Raw genomic sequence first — 7,777 nt, 5'->3', positions numbered from 1 at the left:
AAAAAAAAATAAAAATAAATAAATCCAATTTCTCATTCAAAAGAAACAACCGTTGATTGTAGTCGTTATAATTAAATATTATATAATTGGATTCAACTAGTTCTCTACTTTGGAAGCATTTCCTTCTATTCAAAATGGACGTCGTTGGGAAAAGTACAGCTTATAATTGTTTTAATGGAAAGAAATTATGAATGGTTCTAATGTTCTAATAAAGATTAAATCTATTAAATTAATGAGTTGATTATTTTTAACAGTTAATCTTCATGTTTACACGTCTGGTAGGTGAGTTTAAATGGAATAGTTGGCATCTGGTTTCTTGCTATTTTTTATGAGTAATTTGAATTGGAGCGCCATGTTCCATTCTTCGCTCATGATGACCGATTTTTCAGGTGTGCTCTTAATGGGCTAAATCATAGGCATCTGCAGAGGGGCCAAACGAGGGAGTGAGTAAAAACTTGCACAAATAATAACCGTAAAAATGATTGAGTACTTAACATCGACCAGAGGACGCTTTGACGTAATACTGTATTCCATAATCTATTTGTGAGAAACCTAAAAAAAAATTAGAGAGGTTGAGGCAGACGTTTTAAACGTATAGGTCGGATGTTCGGCGCCGCTTTCCCGTAAGCCTAAAAGCTTGAGAATGGTGTTTGGATAGTCGGTGGAATCACTCTCGACATTCCGAACACCATCGTCAAACTTCTAGGCTTACGGGAAAGCGGCACCGAACGTCCGTCCTACACGTTTAAAACGTCTGCCTCAATCTCTCTAATATTTATTGATTTAATCGCTTGTTTCAAGCTTTGCTCCCCCGAAAAATTTTATGTGCATGCCCATGAGCTAAATTAGGGTTAGATGTAACTTATAACTCAGTGTTTTTATGCCTGACGAAAAGTCCAAACCCATTTCATTGTTCTCTGGTCTAGTATTTTTTAAATGTTTGGAAAGACCTTTTATATCTTTTTAAATTCTAGAACATTTCGTTATCCTACTAATAGTAGTCAGTGCCAGATATTAGTGAAGCAAGCTTTGCGAATGCGCCCCATTGTATTTTTTCCTTTGGTGCCCTATACGTTCCGCGTGTTTGCTGTCGTCACGGTTAACATATTCCTATTGTTGGCTCTTCTGAACAGTTCTTTAGAAGACATTTCACACCATCCCTCAGGTTTTTCAACAATGAGATTCGACGTCGTCCTGGTCCTCTTTTTCCAGAGATTTTCTCTTGTAGAACGAGTTGTAGGATTCGGTACTTGACACCATTTCTCATCACGTGACCGAAGTATTCCAACTTTCTTTGTTTGATGGTGTTGAGAAGTTCTTATTGTTTATCCATTCGTTGCAATATTTGTACGTTGTCGCATGTTTTACCCAGGATACTAGTAGAAGCCTTCCGTAAAACCACATTTCGAAGGCTTCGATCTTTTTTCAGATGTTTTGAATACGGTCCAAGATTCAACTCTGTACAATAGCACTGGGAACACACAACATCTGATTATTCTAGTTTTCTTATCAATGGTTAGGTCTCTAGAACAGCAATTTTCTCATTTTTGTGAAAACAGTTCTTGCCTTTTCTATTCGCGCTCTGATCTCTATATCATGATCCCAGTTATTATTTAAGGTATTTTGAGCCAGTCATCAACTTGCCTGAGTTAATATCCGACTTATAACCATATATTTGGTCTTTTTGATGTTGAGATCTAAACCGTATTTTTCGCTTGATGTTCTGACTCGATCTAGCAACATCTGAAGATCTTCAAAATTTGTAGAAAGCGGTGCCATGTCATCGGCACAACGAAAAGTTATTCAAATATTCTCCATTGATTTTGATGATGATGTCAAGATCAGCCAGCTCTTCTGAAAAAAATATTTTCAGAGTAAGTGTTGAAGAGAGTGGGAGATAATATGCAGCCTTGCCGTACACATCTGTGGATCTGAATTTGCTCTTTCAGTTCATCTTCCACCCTGAACTGTGTGGTTTTATTCCAGTAAAGATTGCTGATGATTCTGATGTCTTTGTCGTCAACGCAAATTCTCTACAGTGCCCGGATCATCTTTTAATGTTGGCATCTGTCGAAAGCCTTTGTATAATTTAAAAAGCATATATGTATGTCACATCTTATATCTCTGCATCTTTGTATGAGAATCTGCATTATAAATAGGGCCTCTCTAGTGCTCATGGAGTTTCAAAAGCAAAATTGTGTTGCCCAAATTGTGTTATTCAAGTCATTCATAACAGAATTTTTTGTAAATTCTGTTATGAATGACTTTGAAGAAGACCTTGAGTGCGACTCATGAGGCTGATCATTCTGTGTTCATCACATGACTTGGCATCAATAAATTTTGTAGCCGATGGAAATGGCACGAGTGCATACCACATTTAGCAAATAAGTATTGTCACATTCTTAGGAACCTAGGCCATGATATTTGGTTATGCAAAATTGACAATAGCTTGATTTGCGAAATTATTTTTTTTTCGTATTCAATCACAATTAATGTTTAAACTTGTTTCTGTAAACAGCTCGATGTAAGCTTTCGATTGATGTATAATAATAATAATAATAATAATAATAACCCCATTACCACCATAACTTATGCACTTCGCTCGTCAGCAGTTTATTCTGAAAATTATTCTTTTAAATTGTCTTTTAATAGAGCCTTTCGCGTCTTTACGACACGCTTAGTTATTAAACATACGAGCGAAATACTTCATTCTGTGCCTTAGCAAATAAACATAAGACATTGAGTGTTTCAATGCATTAAATGTTTTAGTTTTATTAAATAAATAAATAAATATTTTGGTCCAAAACTATAATCAATATTTACTTAACGATTATTAACAAACAGATATAATTTGTCTTTGATAATATACCATCTCGAGAGTGCTCGATTCTTCTCCTTTTCCCATCCAAAAGGTACACGGAAACTAGAGGATTTGATCCCGGGATCTCGACCACTTTTCAGTCCCAAAATTTTCGGGATTAAGTTTTCCTAATCCCGAGATTTTCGGGATTGACATCATTTTAAAAAAGTTGCAAAATAGACTGCATGAAGCGAAACGTTCAGTGCCAGTGCTTTTAACAGAATTGCTTGCCTATCATTTTAATATAAAATACAAGAAATTTTATTCCAAGCAAGCAGCAGAAATTAACCTAGCGGGCTTGCGATGCTTGCTTGGAATAAAACTTCTTGTATTTTCAACTAAAATGATAGGCAAGCAGTTCTCACTGGGTTACTTGGTAATATACTTCATTTTTGTATTTTTGAATTTTCGCGGGCGCCAATCGATTTTCTGGCGCAGTCGAGAGCACTACTCAGTGCGTTTTACCTGTCAATGTGTCAGCCATCTTGTTTTGCCAGTGTAGTTAATATAGACCCGACGCCTCTCGCTTAGGGGGGTCGACCTTAGGTGAAAAGGTTACGACCCTCGCCTTGCCCGCGATCTGTCAGGATGATGCGAGAAAGTCTTTTTACGTTTCGGGGTAGTGGTTTGCTGGACGCTGAGAGACTCACACAGAGACCGAATTTACAAAATTAACGCGTTTATTTTTAGAAAGACATGCTTACAATGATCGAAACAATCGGGATTGTAGCCTTTACTCCTACAATCCCGATCCGTGTCGACCGGACTGTTTTCTTCCATCCTCCCCGTGTCCTCGAAGCTTATAAGTATTTACTAACGATTCCTCCAACTTCCATCAAACCTAAACGCGTTTTCTCAGCAGCTGCATATATGTGCAACAAATTGAGAAGCAGACTTGGTGATGAGACACAGGATGCGTTGTTATTTCTCAGATCATATTTTCGCAATTCAAATTAGAATGTTCCTATTAGATTAGTTTTCTTTATATTTTAGAAAAATGTGACTGATTAATATTATTTTAAAATACTTTTTGCTAAGAAACTTACTTTACTACCTACTTACTAGGTTGTTATATGAAAGTAATCTATTTAGTCGATGTTAAGAGAGATTTTTGTTAATTTTCAACGTTTATTTGCATAGTTTGTTACATAAAGGTTTTTTCAATTTATGTGAGTTTAAAGAGATCTCAGTGATGCTTAAAAAAGAATAAATTTAACATGAAACGGTGATTTTAAATCTGGTTAGTCTGACTCTAAGTCTGATTAGTTAGAGTAATTAAATTAACTATGTGTATACCGTAAAATACGTTGATTTTTGTCTAAATTTTGATTTCTGTAAGATTTTCTTATTTTTTATTAACCCTCAATACCGAAATAATCCCGGGATCCCGGGATTGAATAAGTATAATCCCGAAATCCCGGGATTAGAAATAAGGACCGGGATCGAATTCCCTAACGGAAACACGTTTCACAACGTAACCGAATTTCGTTGTGTCTGCCATCTTGATTTATCGACGTCACAATCGTAATCGATTTCTATTCGTTATTGATTTTCAGTTTCGCATACGACAAAAAGACAATCGAATTTCGTAGTTCCATTTTCTCTACTACAGAAAGCGGTCTTTGTTTCCTGTATCTGTTTTATTGTTTCGTAAGTGTGAACTTGAGTTATGGAAACAATGCCTCACTGTTTCCATAAAGACACGTGTTTTATAAAAGTAAAAAATGGTCTAATTCGATCACAATAGCAGGAGACGGGGGAGAAGCTACTGGGGTTTGAGGGACGTCTCAAGCATAAAAGTATAAAGAAGGCGTACGAGAAATGGGAAATTGTGGGAGTCGACCTTCTTGACTTCGAACTATTGTTATTAACCACAGATACCAATTGGCAAAAATCAGCATCAACGCCCCAACCCTTCAGTGATAAATGTCTAAATACGATCCCGATATTAGAATACTTGACAGCTTTTTAGCTTGGAAATAATTGCTTTCAAATAAGATAAAGTTCGAAAAATTTTCGTTATTATCAACGTAACAGCTGTAGACTTATCTTTTATTTAATTCGATAAGGTATTCATTCTGTATTAAAGTAAATAGTCGATAAACTGCATGTGTGGTCCCATGGTGTAATGGTTAGCACTCTGGACTTTGAATCCAGCGATCCGAGTTCAAATCTCGGTGGGACTTACTTTTTTGTATCGTTTTTATTAATGTTTTTCCTCATTAATTATCTTGCATCCAGTTGCACGAGCTATAAAATGCTAAAATGTTCACGAATACGTAATTTTGCAAGATTTTTCACACTGTCCATGACGTGTAGTGGCACGTTATAACTTCGTGAAGCCCAGGCAAATTTGAATTAGGGACTTCGTTTACAGTGTTGATTTCAGACATTCTCCCGCAAGGGAATATTTTCTTAAAAAATATTGGTTTATAAGAAAATATAGCTGTTCTGTTTAGGGTCGTAACGAAAATCTGCAGGATTCCTGCGCAGAATTTTATGGAGGGCTTCCCTCTCACTTGTTGCAGATCTCAAGAGGATCATGATCTTCAGATGCGATAAAGTAAATTACCGAGATTCCAGCGAAGAGATTGGTTAGATAGTAACAACACCGTTTAACCAATTTTAGTAGTCGCACATTATCATCTAGTTTAAGTGTTTTAGTAATAAAATTGTTTTAATAATTTACTGTATTTCCAAAACGAAAGTAACCGAACGCGAAATTAAACGTGTTGTGCTTTTGTGGTGTATTGCTCTATAGGTAGTGACGTCATAGATTCCTTTGCTAAAATATATGGTCTCGGTTTTAGTCGTCTTGCCCCTGTACACCGTACATTTCCTGATAACAACGGAGTCGTACCGCTCATCTATATATTGTAACTCCGTTCTAGAGAAAATGTTTGAATTGAAATCACATGACTTCAGATCCAGACCGAAGTTCGTTTATTAATAAATCGGGCCTCCCTCCCCTAAGCTTTCCATATCTAGTCTTGACTTTCGTCTATCAAACACCATTCTCGAGATTAAGGAAGGACAGACAAGACAATGGGAATTTATGGATCTACAATTTTTTCAAATTGCAGCCCAATAAATTTATTGAATATGTCATTTTCGTTATAGATCCCGATATATAAAATACACGCAAAATCAAACTCATATTAACAATTTTAAATTGGAGAACTTGGAGTATCGAATCCTTACCTGTATCTCCCCCAAACGTCTAGACAAGAATAAAATTGTTGTTTGCTCTTACATATATTCAAGTTAAAAAAAACTGCATAAAAGAGGAAACTAAGAATAGTAATCTCATAATTAGTTATTGTATAAATTTTATTTAATAGATTAATGGGCAAAAATTATTCTCGTGCTGGTAAGAAACACGAGAAGAATTAGGCTACGGTATTTTCGCATGTACTACTATGTAGCCTATACATAAAGGCAAAGAACACGGTATCTTGAATAGATAAATATTAATAGAAAAATGTATAATTAGAGGATGACTTGATACTAAATCGTATAACTGCATGCCTATGATTATACCCCTGTAATCAAAAAGTATTGGGAATGGCTCCATAAGACGCAAGATTTGAATTTATTCATCAAAATTTATTTCACCCGCTTCAGAGTAATCCCCGCCCATTGCAATGCAACCATGCCAATATTTTTCTCAATCCTCGAAATACGCTTCAAAGTCGTTTTCGTGAAATCTCTTCGGGATTAAAACCGGATTTTATGGCACCAATAGACTCAAAACGGTGACCACCAAGCGGAAATTTTAATCGAAGAAACAGGAAAGTCATACGGTACCACATCGGGTGAATAAGTATCTTGCGGAACCGTGTTTGTTGAATTTTCAGCCAAAAATTTCACCAAGAGCATTGGCGCAAAATCCACTTTTCTCGCCACAAACCGAGTCATTTTCTACGAATTGATTCACGCAAACGACGTAAAACGCTCAAATATTCTTTGTTGACAGTTTGGCCAATGAAAAGGAATTCGTGACGCACGACATTACCACAATCGAAGAAAACAGTCAATACCACCTTTGAATTTTGATTGACTTTTTTTGTGGTATTTTCGGTCTCGCTTCACCTTTCGAGCATCATATATCCACGTTTCGTCACCCGTAATCATTCGCCTCGAGAGAGCATTTCCTCGGCTACTCTAACACACTATTTTTGGAAAAAATATAACGTTTTCAGGATGACTCGAGAAGCGACGCGCTGCAAACCTAAATGATCTTTTAATTTTAAAATTGCTTGACAAGATCCAAACGATACATTTTTACTCTTTCCAACCTGTGAGCACTAAGGGCCTTTTTTAGCAAGCCCATTAAGGGTTCGGCCAGGCCCACAATGACCGGGTGGTGAGGGACGGGGCCTGACATATTCATATGAACCACTCCCCCGAAAAATTCCTGGGAATTTTTCGACCCGTCCGTATTCGATTCCGGATCCCCTAAAGCTGTAGGCTGCCACCTTGACAGCTCGGCCATCCGGCCTTCCAAACGATACTGGAACATGTTCAAAGATGTCCCTAATTGTTAAACGACAATCAATAAGCATCAAACGCGTTGTTCATCAGTTGAAGTGGATGATCCAGCACCAGTGGATGGTAGCTTGGTTCGTCTTTGACGCGTTCTCTGCCTTCCTTGAACATCTATCACTCGAAAACTGTTATTCACAAACTATCGGCGCCAAATGTTTTTTACAAGATTTTCAACGTTTTTGTAGCAATAACTGCGTTGTCAAAATGACAATTAATGAACCTTCTTTGCTTGACTACACTGGACATTTTAAAAATCGCGGACAAAAAAATTATTTACACACAAATCTTAAGTTATTTTGTAACTATTTTATATTTTATAATTAATATTTCTTAAATAAAACATCATTGTATACATAAGAAAATACACTA

The 7,777-nt window shown here is 36.5% G+C and overlaps 1 non-coding gene across 1 annotated transcript; it reads left to right on the top strand.

Moving 5' to 3' along the window:
* Window positions 1-4,974: 4,974 nt before the first annotated feature.
* Trnaq-uug lies at window positions 4,975-5,046 on the top strand. The gene has a single exon. It is a non-coding gene; the product is annotated as a tRNA-Gln (tRNA).
* Window positions 5,047-7,777: the final 2,731 nt, after the last annotated feature.

This window comes from Centruroides sculpturatus, unplaced genomic scaffold (assembly GCF_000671375.1).
Source record: "Centruroides sculpturatus isolate CEXI.00-Female unplaced genomic scaffold, Cexi_2.0 scaffold1256, whole genome shotgun sequence".
NCBI classification, from domain to species: domain Eukaryota; kingdom Metazoa; phylum Arthropoda; class Arachnida; order Scorpiones; family Buthidae; genus Centruroides; species Centruroides sculpturatus.
Note: the sequence above shows the minus strand (reverse complement) of the source record. Positions and strands in the feature narration are given on the sequence as shown.